Source organism: Lissotriton helveticus, chromosome 6 (assembly GCF_964261635.1).
Source record: "Lissotriton helveticus chromosome 6, aLisHel1.1, whole genome shotgun sequence".
NCBI lineage: Eukaryota > Metazoa > Chordata > Amphibia > Caudata > Salamandridae > Lissotriton > Lissotriton helveticus.
Window position 1 is genome coordinate 713656577 of NC_136067.1, and position 19037 is coordinate 713675613.

A 19037-nucleotide genomic window follows, 5' to 3' on the forward strand; every position below is an offset into this window, starting at 1 on the left:
TTTTGGATAGACTCTCAGGGCAGGCACACAACTTCTTCCAGTTTCGGGAACTGAAGGACAAATTTGGAGTCTGAACAGTGATGCATAGGCTCCAGATGTCAGTTTCTAGCTTTTTCACCTCATCTTGTCATAAGGTAGGGTGCGGTGAACGAGTCTCTTGCCAACCCCTCTCCCCCGTGATGAGATGGGAGAGGATAAGCTGACCGCAGGGCCGGCTTTAGCGCTGGTGGCACCCTGTGCGACAATGTCTGTTGGTGCCCCCCAATGAATGAAGGAACATTTCTAAAGCGTGTGGTTACCCGGTGGCATCCCAGGGCTGTGGCACATCTCCAGCCACCTGAGGAACCTGCACTGGCTCCCCGTCGACAAGAGGATCACGTTCCGGCTCCTCACCCACGCACACAAGTCTCTCCACGACCTGGGCCCCAAGTACCTCAACGACCGCCTGACCTTCTACACGCCCACCCGCCAGCTACGGTCCACCAGCCTCGCCCTCGCAGCCGTACCACGCATCCGAAGAGCCACCGCCGGAGGAAGATCCTTCTCTTACCTGGCTGCCAAGACTTGGAACTCCCTCCCCATCCACCTTCGGCTGACCCAGGACCATCTCGCCTTCAGGAAACAACTCAAGACCTGGCTGTTCGAGCAGTAGCATACCCCTCCCCCCAAGCGCCTTGAGACCCTCCCGGGTGAGTAGTGCGCTATACAAATGGCATGATTGATTGATTGATTGATTGGCGCCATTTATGCTTTGAGCTGATCAGGGAAAGAGAAAGGTTTTCAGTAGTTTTCTAAAATTAAGATAGTTAGGCTCGGAATGTATATGGTGGGGGAGGTTGTTCCAGAGCCTGGCCGCCTTATATGCGAACAATCAGCCTCCACTTCGTGATCGATTGGTCTTAGTTAGGAACTGAGATTAAACCCTTATTGTCTGATCTCAGGGCTCTCTTGACCACCTCCGCCACAGATTCCCTCACTAGGACCTTTTAAAAGTGCCTCTCCAATCTCCATAAGCACTATCTCTCAGATTCATTTAGTTTTATAGCACAAGTCATACCAGTGTAAGGGGGTCAGAGCACTTTATACCACACACACATTGCACAGAGGCAATCATGTACGTTTAAATCAGACAGTATTACAAGTTGTAGTGCAGGAGTGGCATGTCATCGATACTGTTTGGCAATATAGTTAAAGTTCTTATTCAGGAAAGGCACAAATTCAGAATTTAAAACACAACATCATAGTTAAGGGTTCTCTTTCACAATAAGTATTGTTTTCTACCCAAATTAACCCTTTTCACAAGATTAGGACAATGAAAGACTGCAAAAAAACATATAGCTCTAACATATACCTTGCAGTTTGCATCAGCTCTAGGGTGACAGTTAATAGCTCAATGTTCTATATTAGGATTTTGAGTTAGAAACAACAAGTAACAAATGGAGCTCTCTTACAGAAGCAGTAACCCACTGACCTATTAACATTATATGCACTTCGTTATCTGCATGGTACACTTTCTTAGCAGCAGGCATTTTAACCCTCTGGACTATCTTAGGATGAGTCAAAAGTTCCACTAGACAAATCTCCAGTCTGTTTCCAGAAGACGATTAATCACGGGACTACTCTTGACATTTTAACTGATGGCTGAAAGTTGCTGGAGGCCAGAAGTCAATGCCCAGTGAGGTCCCACAGATCGCATCACCCTAGAGACGTCCCTGGCTGACAGCATGACTGGTGGGTAGCCTTGGGCATGGTAGGGATTACCACAAAAGCGCCCAGAGCTACCTGTACCAGTGACACTACAGCATGCCACTAATGGGGGGTCTTGAGGCCTGGCAGGATCCAGAGGCCAAGGCTAGGACTTTGCTAGTCCTGGTCAGTCTCTCTGATGACTGTTGCAGGTGCCTCTATGCGCCTTTGCCAGCCATGATTTACTGCCTCAGGACACAGCAACGGTGCACATATTTGTTATTATACTAGCGAATAATATGTTATTATTTATTACTGGTATTATAAAATAGGGGCCAAAACAAGGATGAGTGCTACTGAAAAAAAAGGTTTTACTCTATGAATCCCATACGTAGTGAATCAAGAGGAGGAATTTCAGAGCCACTTTTTCTCTTCCACTTGTCATTGAAGATTCTTTGCCCAGGTATCCTGACATAATCCCCTTGGATTTGTACTATATTTCTGATTGATGTTACAATCAGAGTTGAGGACCTAGTTGATTCGGAGCAGGATTCTTGCAACCTTGTACAGGGCTTTGAGGCTGACCGTTTTTACAGCTACTGTGTTTCCAGTCTTCACCAATGCTACTGGCCCTTCAAGTTTAAAAATGCTTAATGTACCATAAATGTCTCCAAAAAATGAGCCTCCTGATGCTAACCAAACAATGATCTGTGAAAGGTCGCGTTCCTCAAATGTGGGCTACTTTTTGGGGTTGTCTGTGCCTATTTTTGGTCCCAATCCGACCCCACGGCACTTGGTATTTTGCTTCACGCTAGCTTCACAGAAATCGAGCAAGTAGGTTTTGCTTCACTTTTTAATAGTGAACGTTGGGACTCGGGGTCAAACTCACCGTTTACCTTACAATGTGAACAGCACAGCAGACAATCGTGTTGCTTGTTTTTGCTCCTGGTGTAAAAACTTGCGATGTGTCCATCATTCATCAATGTCATGGACTAAAGTATTTACGGCAGGCATCTTACTTATTCACTGTAAACTCTCCCAATCTTTCACAGTCCCAGCAATTTGCTTATCTGACAGACCCCTCACTTTACGTCTGAACGAATGCCAGGATAAATGCCAAGCTCTCTCTGATTGGTGGGCAGGGCTGCTTATAATTGGCTGCTATCAGTGCGCGCTCAGTACTAACCCTGAAATGGCTAAATTACTCCGTTCGACCTCGAATGCACACAGAGCAGTGCTACTCTGCATGAGTTCAAAGTCTGGCAATGTGTCATTTCCAAAGGCAGTTTTTGGGCAATCGGTCCCCTGCTGTGACATTTACTTCTAGGGGTTGATATTAATATAAGGCAAGTTCTAAGCCCTGTAACAAGAGCTGATCTGGGCGCACATAAACATGTCCAAGGGTATCTCTAACTCAGTACCAGCCAGGGCCAAGCAGGGAATTAGTGCAATCAGATCAGAGTGAAGGACAGTCAGGGCGATTAGGGAGAATTGAGGCCTGCAACAAGCGTCCACATGCAAGCAGGAGCGCGCGCATTCCTGTGGGACGTATCAGCCAGCTAAGTGCGGGGTCAGAAAGTATTGCTATTACTGCCATGTTATGAAAGCGGCCGCTGAAAGAGAAAAACATTCTCCTTTGAAATGTCTTTCAGAGCTGAATTAAATGGCCAATCAATTCGAATGGCCTTCTGTACAAAGATATTGTGTAGGGCACATCTGCCAAAACCCATGCGCGATCTTCTGAAGCACCTTATTACTTCCCCGTTATGTCTCGAGGACAGGCTAGTGTTCAGCTGGTTCCCGGGAGGCCGCCTTTCTATTTCTGTCGCTGTCTCGAACCTCAGAAGCTGCGAAGCAGTTGTTGAAATTCTTGACGTACAGCATTCTGCCGCCTTTCCTACATGCGCCATGTTTTTCTTCTTCTTTTTTTGCTTTCTGGGAAATATTATCGACCGCCACAGGATGGGCTCAACATTGCCTTTTCTGTAGCCAGGTACTACACGGATAAAATATTCCAGCAGCCCTCGGTATGCACAACTCTATGATTTATGCCACACTCAGATGAGTTGGTGCGCGTCTGCTGCAGCCGCTTGATCAATTGGAATCTATTGACGCCCTTTAAAAGCTTTAATTGGCACGTGATCAGTAATTATCACTATTACATTGCAACAGTGAATTGCTGAAGGGCACAAAGAGAGTGACGTTTAAATGATTTATCTGATGGCAATTATCAGAACATTCTATGACTCGTAAATAACCTTGCGAGCCCATAAACCAGCCCGAAGTGGAACCTTTTATGTACAAGCTCTGTTAAATGTAAATGTATGTAAATGTAAATGTATAGGCATTTATATAGCGCACTACTTACCCGTAGGGTCCCAAGGCGCTTCGACCGCTGCGAAACCCTTCCTGGCTTCCCTGAGAGATGGTCCCTTAATGGGTATCTCCAGGGTGAGACCAGGCATCCCCGGCGGTCTGGTGGGGCCGTTAGTGAAGATGAGGCAAGCTAATGCCCAGAGTTGCCGAGTGTGAACGCTGATCAGAGTGGGCACCGAGGCGAGAGAATTATCGAGTCCGCTGACCCTGGTCCAGAAACCTGCCGCGCCGGGAATCGAACCCTGGTCCCGGGCCGTCCTCTGCTCTCGGGTCTGCCGCCTCTAACCAGTGAGCCACACTACTTCACTTGTTCACATATATATGCATTCTGTTAGAAATTGGGCTGTTGGTTTATTGGGGTGTAAGCCCTGGTCAAGCAGAAACCACAATCCTAGTCAAAGTAAGGCACAGGCAAACCCTACATTTACCTGTGCTCACTCTCTGGTAGCTTGGCACAGAGCAGTCAGGTTTAATCTAGGGGCAGTGTGTAAAGTATTTGTATAACACTTCAAACAGTAATACAGTGATAACACCACCTAAAAATATCCCACACCAAGTTAGCAAAAGTGATTTGACTTTAGTAAATAAAATAAGACCAAAACAACCGAAATTCAATTTGTAGAACCGGAGATATTGATTTTGAAAGTTTATAGTGAAAAATAGCACCAAAAAGTGCAAGGCACTATTGGGGATATCTGGTCCCGCTAGACCGGGACAAAATCACAAGTTCAGGCTGCCTGAGATGTAGGTCAGGTAGGCTACAGGGACCTAGTTAGGCGCACTTAACAGAGTACCTTAAATCTTGGTTGCGGAGCATTGTGTGGATCCGCGTCAGGGATGCTTTGCGCAGCTGAGGCAATGCGTCGGGTCCGAGATGTGTGAAGCTGCTGCCCAAGATCATGATGCATCGAGGATCCTGTCAACTGGGCTTGCGATTTAAAGTCCCGTGTCGAGGATGCAAAATACAGCTGAGGTGTTGCGCCGCTTCAGATGAGCGGTAAAGATACGATGTCGAGCTACGGCGTCATCGTCGAGGCTGCACTCGACAAGGGATGTGAGGAGCTTGCGCCAGGGAAAAGCTCCACACAGCGGTGGTTCTGTAGGCGATGAGTTGGACCCAAGAGGTGGGAGGCAGGGGCAATGCAAGTCTTTTGCGACAGGTCCAACCAACACAGCAGTGGCGTTGCGTCCATTCTTCTCTGGGGTGCACCGTTCAGCCAAGGAGATGCGTTGGTTCTGCTCAGGGATGCATCGCTCAGCAGAGAAGATGTGTGGCTCCGCTGGCAAGCACCTTAGGACCACTTCCAATGGTTCAGGACTGGGGTGACACCACTTGGCAGGGTAGACTCCTAGATTGCTGAATCCAGGTGCAGGAGTTGGAAGCCTGGTATGTCCTTGAGGTTTCAGATCAGGAGGCCAGTCAAAGAGCCCTTCGAGTCACTCTAGGTTCTGCAGTCAAAAGATGCAGGGCCAGTCCTTCTCACCCAGGCAAGAGGGAAGCAAGCAGCAGATCAAGCAGAAAAGCAGGAGTTGAAGAGAATGCAGTCCAGCAGAGTGGCAGTCCTTCAGCTGCACAGCAGTCCAAATTCTTGGCAGAGTATCCACAGGTCCAGAAGTATACTGAAGTGTTGGTGTCTGAGGTCCAGTACTTATACCCAGTGGGACCTTTGAAGTGGGGGAAGTTTGAAAGGCATGCTTTTGAAGAGCACAGATGTCCTCTCTTCCTGCCCTGCCTCCAGACAAACTACGGGGGTGGGGTATGTAGCCCTTTGCGTGTGGACAGGACGCTTTCCTGGTTTGAGCCAGTATGGGCAAAAAGATAGAATCAAGAGTTTTTGCAACTGCATTCATAGTTACTTGGCCTGGAAAGACATGTGGACTGTCGCGCGTGCTCTGGTCACTGCTACTACCATGGGGGTGAAATACCCTGCGGTCTGCCTAGGCTCAATAGATGAAGAGACAGTTGTGGTCAGAGGCTCTCCAGGTGTAGGTTATTCCTCAGTCATGCCTTCGATATCCTGGAAAACTCCTAGGGGTATGTTACTAATGGACCCTTCACCGTGGTTTTGGAGAGACCTAGAGTTAGTAATACCACTGCTGTTGTCATGGCCATAGTTGGAGTCTGGGCTCTCATTAATCTCGAAGTTTGGTAGTCTCTTCTGAGTTGCATGAAGGCTCGCAGTCTGGATTTTATTTATTGTGGAGGGTATGTGACCGCCCGTAGGACTAGTATCCCTGCTGACCAAAGAAGAGGAGTGTGCAGCCACCTCATAATCACATTTGAGAAAGGATTTCAAAGTTGTCTGCGTACGCTTACCTGAGCCCACTTTGTTGCTAGAGCATAAGGTTATGGTATTTTCACATGCATGAGGGTAAGCAGACACAGGAAGACTTGTTGTTGGTGTATTTAATATATACATTTGATTAAGCAGGATGTTAGAGTCAATAAATATTAAGTATAGCAGAAGTTAAGGTTGTAGAGGAGGCTGGCATGTTGATCTTAGAGGAGTTTCCAGAAGAACTTTTGAGTTGCTCTGGTGGGACTTGAGGGTCCATATCACTCCTGCTAGATGAGTAAAACATCTCACAGATACCCAACATTCTAGATATACTATTAAGGCAATGCATGCGAATTATAAAATATCACTCCACTTCCTTTTGTATGACATCTATTCTGTTGCCTGAAGGCTTACAGTACATCCAACTGAATTTTTTTCCTGTGGTCATTCAGCCCTGAGAATCAGCAGGAAAATGAGTATCATACATCACCTTCACTGCTGCTATAAAACTTGCCCCTGGACATGCAGTACTGGAGAAAGGGCAGTAATCTCATCAGAACCCGTGTCACAGGATTGCCGAGTGGTGTAATTAAGGGACTGTAGAATAGAGGAAACATATTTTAAAATACTTTGTCAGCTTCATCCGTCACAATGTTGGAAGAGTTCAAAAATTTGCAAATGTGTTATCTTCACAACTTTGCAGATTCCTACCATAATACGCAATTGACCAAAAGTTAACCCCGTGTTTACTAGCAAAATGACATATTTTTTTAAATGTTATTTCAGGAATTCACAAATTGATTCTTGGTAGGCAGATATGCATTTACTACTGTAGATTTCTCCAAGAGTAAGTACAAATCAGCTGTAGTAAACCTCACTCAAGGCATAATAAGTGGGTATTCCAAGGTGTGATTAGCCTTGGAACGTTTTATAAACACCAACAAAAATATACATGTGCGGGCATTACCAAATTCCTTTCTATTTTCCTTTTCACCTAGGACATGGCAGGAGATTTACTTAAGCTAAGGGCTGAAGTAAATCCACTTTAAGGAAGTGATGGGGTACTCACTCCCCCCCCAACCACCCCTACGTTTACCATGGGTGTAAGGAAAAGGTTTCTCCATGGAGAAAAATTATGTTTCCACCGTGTGGGATTCCATTTGTGTAGAGCCCTTCGCTATGGAGAAGTCTCCTGAAAATGTCTTGTGACATTCTCAATATTACGCCTGGAAACCTGTGCTTTGCTGTGTCTTCCAACAATACTACTGGAATTATTTATGAATAGATTCACACATGATAATTAGAATTTAAGATTTAATAGCTGCTAATGTTTACTCGGTATAACATTACTGCACCTTAGAGTATTAGCATGGGGAAAAACGACTGTCCCATTCAGATTTTCACAGGTTAGAATCAGTCATAATGTGTGTTTCTGGAATTTACTCACTCGATTGCAGCAGATGTTTGCTCTTTCCAACCTAATATTTGACAAAATGTATAGAGGATATAATCTCTGGATTGTGCTAATGCCACGCTACTTGCAATACCGGGATCGGGGAGCAAACAAATTAAGGTCTACGCCTAACAAAGACCTTTAAGGGCGTGATAACCTAATACACATTTGTTAACAAGTTACAAATAAAATGGATATCGGCTGTAACAATTAAACATGTACCTCAAAGGTACTGCCTTCACATCAGTTATTGTATGGTTTTTACCAACTTCTGAATGAGCATCGCGCAGACAAGACTCCCTGCAATATTCACAAATAGTTAAGGTAATTGTATAGAACCATGGTATGCATATCACATGTGATTCAGTAGTACTTTGGAGACCTGCTCTTTTTATATATTGTAGTCTCCGTTCCATTGTAACTTTAACTTAATTGAAACCGTTTTTTCAGTAAGCAAATATATGCTTTTTTGTGTGTGTTATGTGGTGCTTGGTATAACAAGTTTAAATACTTTATTCGACAACTTTGTCATAAAAGCATGTAGCCCTAAACTAAACAGAATAAATACTACACTAAATTTTTAAGAACAATTTAAAATACATATTAAATTTTACACTTTGTTGGCGAATAACATATTTCGTCCAGTTGTCGCATTGTAAATAGCAATAAGTAACTGTCAAGAGGCAACAGTTCTTTGCCAGTTAGTGCTGCATATTACGACTGGTTTTACAGTAGGAAGAAAACAAACCACTTCTAAAATATATATTCTACAATTTTACATACACACGCACACACACACACACACACACGAAGACATACACATACATATATATGTGTTTTTTTTACTTCTCTTAGGAAGGCAACATTATTTTCGCTCCGTCTGCCATGTTATTGTCTCACTCCAAAATGTCCACTGATGAGACCTCACATTCTATGTCTTTTATTGTAGTGGGTGTGTCATAGGGCACCCTGCTGTTCTTTTGTGGATTGGAGAAACCACATGAGCATGCATCCATGCATGCTGACTTTCACACCTTTAGACAGACACATTTAGGAGCCAAATGTATTATCATGCAAGTGAGGGGATTAAGCAAAAAACAAAAACACATTTGCACTCATACTTGAGAATTGACCTTGGGAGGGCCAACCGTTCCCTTGGCTGAGCTTTGCACTCACTCTGGAACGGGGCCTGCCGACCACATGCAGGTATGGGTATCAGTGCAACAGGGTCTTTGTATTGTAGATGTAATCATGAGATTGCACATTATGTAATGTGGTATTGTATCTGTGAAAATATTTTTTGTTTACGGTAGGGCAGGGAAGGTTGAATGACGATGGCGAGAGTGATAGGTGAGGTTAAGCTTTTACCATAACTCACACAACTGCCATGGTTTCTGAGAAGTGGAAAGGACATGTCAGCGATAAACCAGTATGTTAGGTGAGTGTGTGTAAATATTGTTCATATTATAATAAGAATATGTCGGGTTGAGAGTTAAGTGTGAATGGGGTAGTATCTAAGGTTAAGGTTTTACCATCTCTGTAAGTATTCTGATTTCACCACCACTGTAGCCTGACAAACTTAACTGCCCTTTAAGTTCATTTTTTTGAGTGAATGTATTTGTTTATTTTTACATGCTTTGGTCTTCTAAGAAGTTCTAATGTAGGCAAAAGATGGGGTGTCATTTGCCCCCCCCCCCGCCCCCGGCAAGGGGCAACAAAGCTGTGTATGAGGGTGATACCTCCCTTCTACTTCCATTACTTTGCCCAAGGATGCATAGTATTAGTTTTAGGCACAATGTTGTGCCTTAGGATAAATTAAGGATAAAAACGTGGGGGAACGCAATATACCTTTGGATGCTTGGGCAGTCAAATTAATTATAATTCAATAATTCAATATTTAGGAAATAGATGAGGGAGTCGATGTTTTAGTCTGTCGTGGCGTTTGTCCGTCATACCATCTTTCAAGTTAGAAAACCTCACTCCTAGTGTAAGGCAATACTTTGATTTCACAGGACAGATGCCAATTATTACGTTACATATGGATCAAATTGACCAACACACTCTTTTTAGGTCTCGCCTGATCCAGCGCTTGTGCTGATCTGGCGATACTTTAACCCTTTCCGTGTGTCGGACGGCCCCTGTCTGTCTGACGTCACGGTGGGCGTGTGCGGAGGATGACCGGGCCGTTCTGACCACACCCAGTCATAAATCACCCGCACCGAGGCAGAATTCCCGCCGCGGTCAACGGGTTAAGTAAGGGCTTCAAAAAATGCGACCGCCGGCTACAGCTTGCAGTGCATGTGTGCGGGCGCGTGCTTGAGCAGAAGCACCATATGGCATTCCTCATGCTCATTTATTTATTTATTTATTTTCAAAGTTTTATATAGCGCGAACAAGATCTTTGCAGATAACAGAGCGCTTTACACAAGCTGGTGGAAGGGTAGGGGAAACAGGGGGCAAAGTAGGTAGGTAAATCATCAAGTTCATGTACATAACAAAAATAACAGAAATATAGTACAGGTACGAGGAATCAAGGCTATTATACTAAAATATATAGTACATGTATGAGGAATCAAGGTTAATATGCTAAAATATATAGACTAATATAAGTCACAACACAAGTGCAAGGGAATATATAGGCTAAATCATAATAAAATACTGGAATACTGTTCGCAGTGTAGGTCAGACGCATTGTTCAAGTATATTTAGCCATAAGGATACTTTTGACTTCTCTCTTAAAGAGAAGGGAGGAGGAGATGAGCCTAGTTTCAGGAGGAAGTGCGTTCCAGATCCTGGGCGCCATTCCAGAGAAGGAGCGTTTGTAAGTTTTTTCCTTCCGGAATCTTCGCGGTTTCAGCAGAAGATTGTTTGTGCTCCTGGTAGTTCTGGACCCTCCTGAAATTGTCAACTTATGAGTGAGGTAGCTAGGTGATTTCAGGTGAATAGCCCTGTGCGTCATGCAGGCAATTTTCAGGTGTATTCTGGCTTCAAGAGGCAGCCAGTTCAAGGATTTGAAGTCAGGGGAGATATGCGGATGTTTTTTTGATCCAGTGATGAGTCTCGCTGCCGCATTTAGTGACGCTCTGAGGGGTGCAGTTGACGTTAGGGGGAGGTCGCAGAGGGCCACACTGCCGTAGTCTATGCGCGGGATGACTAGAGCTTGTACTGCTGTTTGGAAGTCTTTTGCTGGAAGGAAGGGTTTCAGTTTCCTCAAGGTATTTATTTGGAAGTTCGCCCCCTTACTAGCCTTGCTGATATGCTGCTGCATGTTGAGGTTGGTGTCAAGTGTTATGCCTAAGGATTTTGCTGAGTCCACGATTGTCGGTTGGACATTGAGTGCTGTTAGGTGCTTAAGCCATGTTTGTGCGGAGGATATTTTCGAGGGAGGTGAGATTAGGAGAAACTCAGTCTTCATAGCATTGAGTTTGAAGTGGTTATCGGCCAGCCAGGATTGGGTACTTCTGATCGTTGAATTCAGACTCAGGATGTCTTTGGGGGAATGTAACTTGAGATATATTTGTGTGTCATCAGCGTACATGTGAAAGTGTACATTGGATGCTTGTAGCAGGGTGGTGAGAGGCTCCATCACTAGGTTGAACAAAGTAGGGGATAGGCAGGATCCTTGAGGGACACCTAAAGATACCGGTACTGGGGAGGACATCAAGTTTTTGCTCTTGAATTTTTGAGACCTGTTGTGAAGGAAGGAAGTGAACCAGCGAAGCACAGTCCCAGAGAAGCCCATTCTTGTCTTTAGGAGATCGAGTAAGTTCTCATGTTTCACTGTGTCGAATGCTGAAGAGAGATCAAGAAGGATGAGGAGGCAGGTATTATTTTCATCTAAGATTTGGATGGCGTCGTCAATTATGTGAGTCATGGCAGTTTCAGTGCTGTGCCCTGCTCGGAAGCCTGATTGGTGTGGGTTGAGGAGATCAAACTGTTCTATGTGCTTTGTCAATTGTAGTTGGACGCATTTTTCTAAGAGTTTGGCGAGAGTGGGAATGTTGGTAATCGGACGGTAGTTGTTTAAATCAGTGGGGTCGGCTGTTGGTTTCTTTAGTAAAGGTGTAACTTGTCCAACTTTGAGGGCGTCAGGGATGGTTCCTTGTTGTAGTGAGCTATTGATAATTTTAGTCCAGAGTGGGAGTAGCAGAGGGATGAAGTCTTTTACGGCGTTAGCAGGAAGGGGGTCATTGAGGTGATTGGATGGTTTTAGGGTGCTGAGTATTCTGTCAATTTCTTCTTCAGAGTAGGTGTCAAAGTATGACCAGGTCGCATTGTTTTTTAGTTTATTGGGAGTTATGCAGTTGGGTATTGAGGAAAGGATTGCGTCATTGAGGAGGTCGCTCCTTATATTGTCAGTTTTTTTGTTAAAGAAAGCTGAGAAATCTTCACAAGAAGGAGTAGTGTTCACACTGTTGACAGCTGGGGGTAGCTCCTTAGATTGAAATCGGATTAGCTCGAACAGTTTACTTGGACGGTTTTTTGCTTGGTCTAGCTGGAGTCTGAAGAACTCTGATTTTGATCGTTTTATTTTCCTGAAATATGCATTTCTCTTTTTCCTCAGAGTTTTAAGATGCAGTGCTGAGGGGACTGATCTCCAGGTGCGCTCTGCCATTCGCATAGCCCGTCTCTCTTCATTGAGACTCCCGTTGTACCAGGGGTTGGATATCTTAATGGATACTCTTTTCAGTTGCATTGGAGCGGCCTCATTGATTACTGAGGCCATGGAGTTGAGATAGTGGTCTGTTAGGTCCTGGACGTCAGTGACGTCGGTCGGGGGGAGTAGGAGATTGCAGCTGTTAGGGGGTAGAGAGATTGGATTGAGTTTCCTCATGTCTCTTTTCCAAACTTTGGGCATGGCGTATTGTACCGGGATGAGTTTTACTTTTTCCTAGATGAGGAATGTGATAATATAGTGGTCTGACCAGTCACAGGGTTGTATTGAGTCAAGTTGAGTGGTGCCTTCTTTGGAGATGACCAGGTCTAGGATAGAGCCTTTGTCATGTGTTGGGGTGTTGCAAATTTGAGTGAGGTCAGAGGTGATAAGGAAGTTTTCGAGGCTATTAACTACTGCGTCACTGCTATCATTCCAGTGGAGATTGTAGTCACCAAGGTAGATTTGTGTATTTTGCCGTCCTGCGTTGATTGACATTGTGTCCATGAGTTGTTGGGAGAAGAGGAGGTTGTCCCCCGGGGGGTGGTACATGATGTGTAGTGAGCATACAGGTTTGTTCTCACTGATGACATCAAGGCAGAAGTATTCACAGGAGGTAAGAGAAGGGGCGGTGACTTTATTAAGCGCATCCCTCGCCTTGCGCTTGATCGCGATCACTGTCACTTTCATTCTGGCTCCTCCGCTCCTGCACTCCCCCCTCCCTTTTCGGCAGTTTCATTCTGGCTCCTATGCTCCTCACATTCCCCCCCTCCCATTTTGTCAGTTTCATTCTGGCTCCTCTGCTCCTCGCATTCCCCCCTCCCTTTTCGTCAGTTTCATTCTGGCTCCTCTGCTCCTCGCAATCCCCCTCCCTTTTTGTCCAGCCCTTTGATGCTCTGCTTGCATCTCCCTTCTCCCTTTTCGTCACTTGTTGTTTTTGGCTCTGCTCACATCTCCCCCCTCCCTTTTCGTTAGTTTCATTTACTTGTTCAGTAATTTGGTGGGACCCTAAAGCAATTCCTTAACGCTCATGAATGAATTTTAGCCATGCATACCTACTAATAGACTAAGAAATGCAATTCAAAGCTGGTTCTGGGAATAATTGTGTTTTCCCTTCCTTTAAAATGCATAATATCTGGTGAAATTACTCATGTTACGTGACTCACACTTCGGCCATCATCTTCATGGAAACTGCGCACAAGGTGTGCCCTCATGCTTAAAAAGTACTCAAAATGCCTGAGCGGTGTGTCTGGTCTATAATGGTTATACGTCAGTGTGAACGCTGCTAATGGAGCCCACAGCAACCTCCAACATTTTCTGCTCATCCCAGTCTCCTGCAACTGACAATTACTTGAAAAGCTTAAGCATTAGTTAAATACAAACTATAAAAGACACACAACACCCAATAATCTTGATTTGTGTGAGATTCCAATCAAATGACAAAAAAAGTTGTGCAGATTTACTCAATAACACACACAATAGTTGAACCATACTATGGAAACCTCCTTCACCACCTTCTCTGTAGGAATCCACCCCCAACACAACACAGCAACCAACGTCATTGCACTAGGAGGAGAGAGCAGGACAGCTACACATCTACCGCCGCTCTCTTCCTTAGCACTAGTTCTCTTTTAGACTGCATTACACCTCATGCACCGTAGTGATGTGTCCAGCATACATTTTGTACTGATGGGACACTTCTACTACAAAAAATAAAACAAGCATTAGCATAGCCAATAGGTCTCGCCTTTGGGACCCCTATAAGTGTTTAGCCATGCAACGGTTGGTGTTGTTGCACCAAGGATATTGTGCTGCATAACTAAATACTTATAAGGTCCCAAAAGCGAGACCTATTGGCTATGCCAACGCTTGTTTAAGCCTTACACTCCAAGTGAGGTTTTCTAATTTATGAACATAGTTGCAAACTGCGTATTGACTGATGCTTCATATTAATTAATACATCAAGTGATTTAACGCTAGAGTGATCTTTACAACAGTGAAGTCTCTTGGTGAAATCGTCTCTATACCAGGACTCATCTCGGGTCCCATTTCTTTACCGGACCGTGACAAAGGGTCTTTGAAATATGCAAACTGATTGAATGTCCTGAAGATGGTCTGATGGGCAAACGCCACGGCAGACCGAAACGTCAACTCCCTCATCTATTTCCTGAATATTGATTGCACGTCAGTAACTGTACTCTGTATCTTTAGACATGTTGCTTTAATTATTTTTGGAATAGATGTATACATTCATGAATTACAGGTCGATTTGTACATACCTCTTTCATGGTATTTTGCTACATTAATTTTCTTTTGATTGTACCCTCTTGAATTTTGTCTATATACAAATCTTGTATTTCTGAAAAAACATATTCCCGTGTTTTTCTGATATTATCTTCTCATTTTGTTGAATGTGAATATTTTTTTTCGCATATGCTCTGATTGTTCAAAGGTTCAAGATCAATTTGGATTGAACCATAAAGTAATTTTGTCTACAGTACATTCGAGTAAGAATCTTGACACAAAATCCCTAGCAGGAACCTCTTACTTATACTTAGGAGAAAGTAAGTCATGTGCCCCACCCCTTCCTTGCGCAATGGAGAAGGGCTAAGGGGCAGATTTATGAAGGCCTTGCGCCGCCGGTGCGTCACTTTTTCCCATGTTAAAAATGGCGCACCGGCGGCGCAAGGCCTTCATAAATCTGCCCCTAATTATTTTCCCTTTAAATATGATATAATCAATAGCGACTCTGTAGTTTTATTTAATTTTCATTCACCAAAGAAAATGCCTTATTTATTTTGCTAATACGTTTCAGGCTACAAAATGTAGTTGACACACCTTTAGCTAATTCAGCCAGATTTCAGTATGTGAAGATGTACCATATCCATAAAGTATGGGGGGCTCCTAAAGTGGCACGTTGACTAGAGTCCCCCAAAATTATGCTTTATCCTCAGTTTTTGCTGCAACATTCGTGCTGCCGCCATCTTGAATCTGTGGACCTGGATCCTCGAATCCATAGCTGAATACTCTAAACTGGATTTGTGCATCTGGCTACAGGTTACAAGGAAAGAATGAAAACCTGAAGTGCACCCTCTGTGTACAGTGGTATGGACTGAAGGCAATGAACAGTCGGTTTTGTCAGCTCGTCAGCTGTAAGTAATTACCATAAAGGTAATTACTAATATAATTATCCTTAAGGTAATTACATTTTGCGGCCCCTTACTGCGCTATTCCTGAAAGGAACTTTTCCAAGTAGGACGATGGTCCCTGAATAACAAGCACTGCGCAAGGCAATTAAAGGTGAGGGCCTGAATAACGTGGGAGTGTCTTTGTGCAGCATGCCTGTCTGCTTTGATCACAATACTGCACATGCCCTTTTCAGTTTTCTCAGTTTGTTTCACCCAGTTCTAGTAAAGATTATTGCGAGAACGGAGAGCTGCATGCGCGGTCTAGTCACTTTTCTTGCAATTCACTGTGTTTTGTTTAGCAGTAGACAGATGCAAATCTTGCTAATATCATACATTTGAACCAAGATTTGCTTCTGCTTACTGTACAATGAAAACAAATCACCCATCTCTACTCTCATCACGAAGCAGAATGAGAGGCATTCCCTACAGCACTAGGAAGCTGGGACAAGAGAACTAAGTGGTTGCATGTATTTCTGGCTGCTGACACTCCTTTCTGCGGTACAAAAGGGGGTGGTGATGGACGGAGCATCTGAACCAATCAAACACTCACACACAGTCAAAAGATCTGGGTGTGATCCATCACAGTTCGTTAGCCCACTCTGCCACCCCAGTTCAGACATGGCCATATGCAAATCAGTCTGACCCTGTGCCTCATGGGAACAGTCCAGCCGAACTGCCAAGCCATGCCTTCCCTGGACCGGAAACAAGCTTCCGAGGACCATTTTCTGGCATTACAGCCGTCTTCAGCCCGGCTTGCTTGAATCCAGTGGCAAAGTGAGCAAGGGACTCACGTCTGAGCATACCCTGCCACACTTATGGCGACCAAAGCGGTACAAAAGGGGGTGGTGATGGACGGAGCATCTGAACCAATCAAACACTCACACCCAGTCAAAAGATCTGGGTTTGATCCATCACCGTTCTTTAGCCCACTCTGCCACCCCAGTTCAGACATGGCCATATGCAAATCAGTCTGACCCTGTGCCTCATGGGAACAGTCCTGCCCGAACTGCCAAGCCATGCCTTCCCTGCACCGGAAACAAGCTTCCGAGGACCAGTTTCTGGCATTACAGCCGTCTTCAGCCCGGCTTGCTTGAATCCAGTGACAAAGTGAGCAAGGGACTCACGTCTGAGCATACCCTGCCACACTTATGGCGGCCAAAGCGGTACAAAAGGGGGTGGTGATGGACGGAGCATCTGAACCAATCAAACACTCACACCCAGTCAAAAGATCTGGGTTTGATCCATCACCGTTCTTTAGCCCACTCTGCCACCCCAGTTCAGACATGGCCATATGCAAATCAGTCTGACCCTGTGCCTCATGGGAACAGTCCAGCCCGAACTGCCAAGCCATGCCTTCCGTGGACCGGAAACAAGCTTCCGAGGACCGGTTTCTGGCATTACAGCCGTCTTCAGACCAGCTTGCTTAAATCCAGTGGCAAAGTGAGCAAGGGACTCACATCTGAGCATACCCTGCTACACTTATGGCGGCCAAAGCGGTACAAAAGGGGGTGGTGATGGATGGAGCATCTGAACCAATCAAACACTCACTCCCAGTCAAAAGATCTGGGTTTGATCCATCACCGTTCTTTAGCCCACTCTGCCACCCCAGTTCAGACATGGCCATATGCAAATCAGTCTGACCCTGTGCCTCATGGGAACAGTCCAGCCCGAACTGCCAAGCCATGCCTTCCCTGGACCGGAACCAAGCTACCGAGGACCGTTTTCTGGCATTACAGCAGTCTTCAGCCCGGCTTGTTTGAATCCAGTGGCAAAGTGAGCAAGGGACTCACGTCTGAGCATACCTTGCCACATGAGGCAGAAGGTCAAGGCTGATTTGCATATAGCCATGTCTGAACTGGGGTGGTGTGGAGTGCAAAAAAATGATGGATTTAGGGCCAGATCTCTGTACTGGGGCGAATGTATGACATTGTTCTGCATTCTGTCCATCAATTGTTGTTTTTGCAATTCTCACCCCGAGTGGGATGGGTATGCTCAGACATGAGTCCCATGCTCTCCACACCACTGGAGTCAAGCTATCCAGGCTGATGAAGGCTGATAGCCAGAAACCGGTCCTTGGATGCTTGATTCCGGTCCAGGAAAGACATGGCTTAGCAGTTCGGGCTGGACTGTTCCCATGAGGCACAGGGTCAAGGCTGATTTGCATATAGCCATGTCTGACCTGGGGTGGTGTGGAGTGCAAAAAAACGATGGATATAGGCCCAGATCTCTCTGTACTGGGGTGAATGTATGACATTGTTCTGCATTCTGTCCATCAATTGTTGTTTTTGCATTTCTCACCCCGAGTGGGATGGGTATGCTCAGACGTGAGTCCCATGCTCTCCACAACACTGGAGTCAAGCTATCCAGGCTGATGAAGGCTGATAGCCAGAAACCGGTCCTTGGATGCTTGATTCCGGTCCAGGAAAGACATGGCTTGGCAGTTCGGGCTGGACTTTTCCCATGAGGCACAGGGTCAAGGCTGATTTGCATATAGCCATGTCTTACCTGGGGTGATGTGGAGTGCAAAAAAATGATGGATTTAGGCCCAGATCTCTGTACTGGGGTGAATGTATGACATTGTTCTGCATTCTGTCCATCAATTGTTGTTTTTGCATTTGTCACCCCGAGTGGGATGGGTATGCTCAGACGTGAGTCCCATGCTCTCCACACCACTGGAGTCAAGCTATCCAGGCTGATGAAGGCTGATAGCCAGAAACCGGTCCTTGGATGCTTGATTCCGGTCCAGGAAAGACATGGTTTGGCAGTTCAGGCTGGACTGTTCCCATGAGGCACAGAGTCAAGGCTGATTTGCATATAGCCATGTCTGACCTGGGGTGGTGTGGAGTGCAAAAAAACGATGGATTTCGGCCCAGATCTCTGTACTGGGGTGAATGTGTGTCATTGTACTGCATTCTGTCCATCAATTGTTGTTTTTGCATTTGTCACCCCGAGTGGGATGGTTATGCTCAGACGTGAGTCCCAAGCTCTCCACACCACTGGAGTCAAGCTATCCAGGCTGATTAAGGCTGATAGCCAGAAATCGGTCCTTGGATGCTTGATTCCGGTCCAGGAAAGACATGGCTTCGCAGTTCGGGCTGGACTGTTCCCATGAGGCACAGGGTCAAGGCTGATTTGCATATAGCCATGCCTGACCTGGGGTGGTGTGGAGTGCAAAAAAACGATGGATTTAGGCCCAGATCTCTGTACTGGGGTGAATGTATGACATTGTTCTGCATTCTGTCCATCAATTGTTGTTTTTGCATTTGTCACCCCCAGTGGGATGGGTATGCTCAGACATGAGTCCCATGCTCTCCACACCACTGAAGTCAAGCTATCCAGGCTGATGAAGGCTGATTGCCAGAAACCGGTCCTTGGATGCTTGATTCCGGTCCAGGAAAGAC

At 45.3% G+C, this 19037-nt stretch overlaps 1 long non-coding RNA gene across 1 annotated transcript in view; it reads right to left on the reverse strand.

Moving 5' to 3' along the window:
* The window catches only part of LOC144761506 (uncharacterized), a 190730-nt gene that overhangs the window by 117484 nt on the left and 54209 nt on the right, over positions 1 to 19037 (reverse strand). Inside the window, exon 2 of the long non-coding RNA XR_013595749.1 lies at positions 6832 to 6938. This is a non-coding gene — a long non-coding RNA (uncharacterized LOC144761506). The remainder of the gene's footprint in view (positions 1 to 6831; positions 6939 to 19037) is intronic.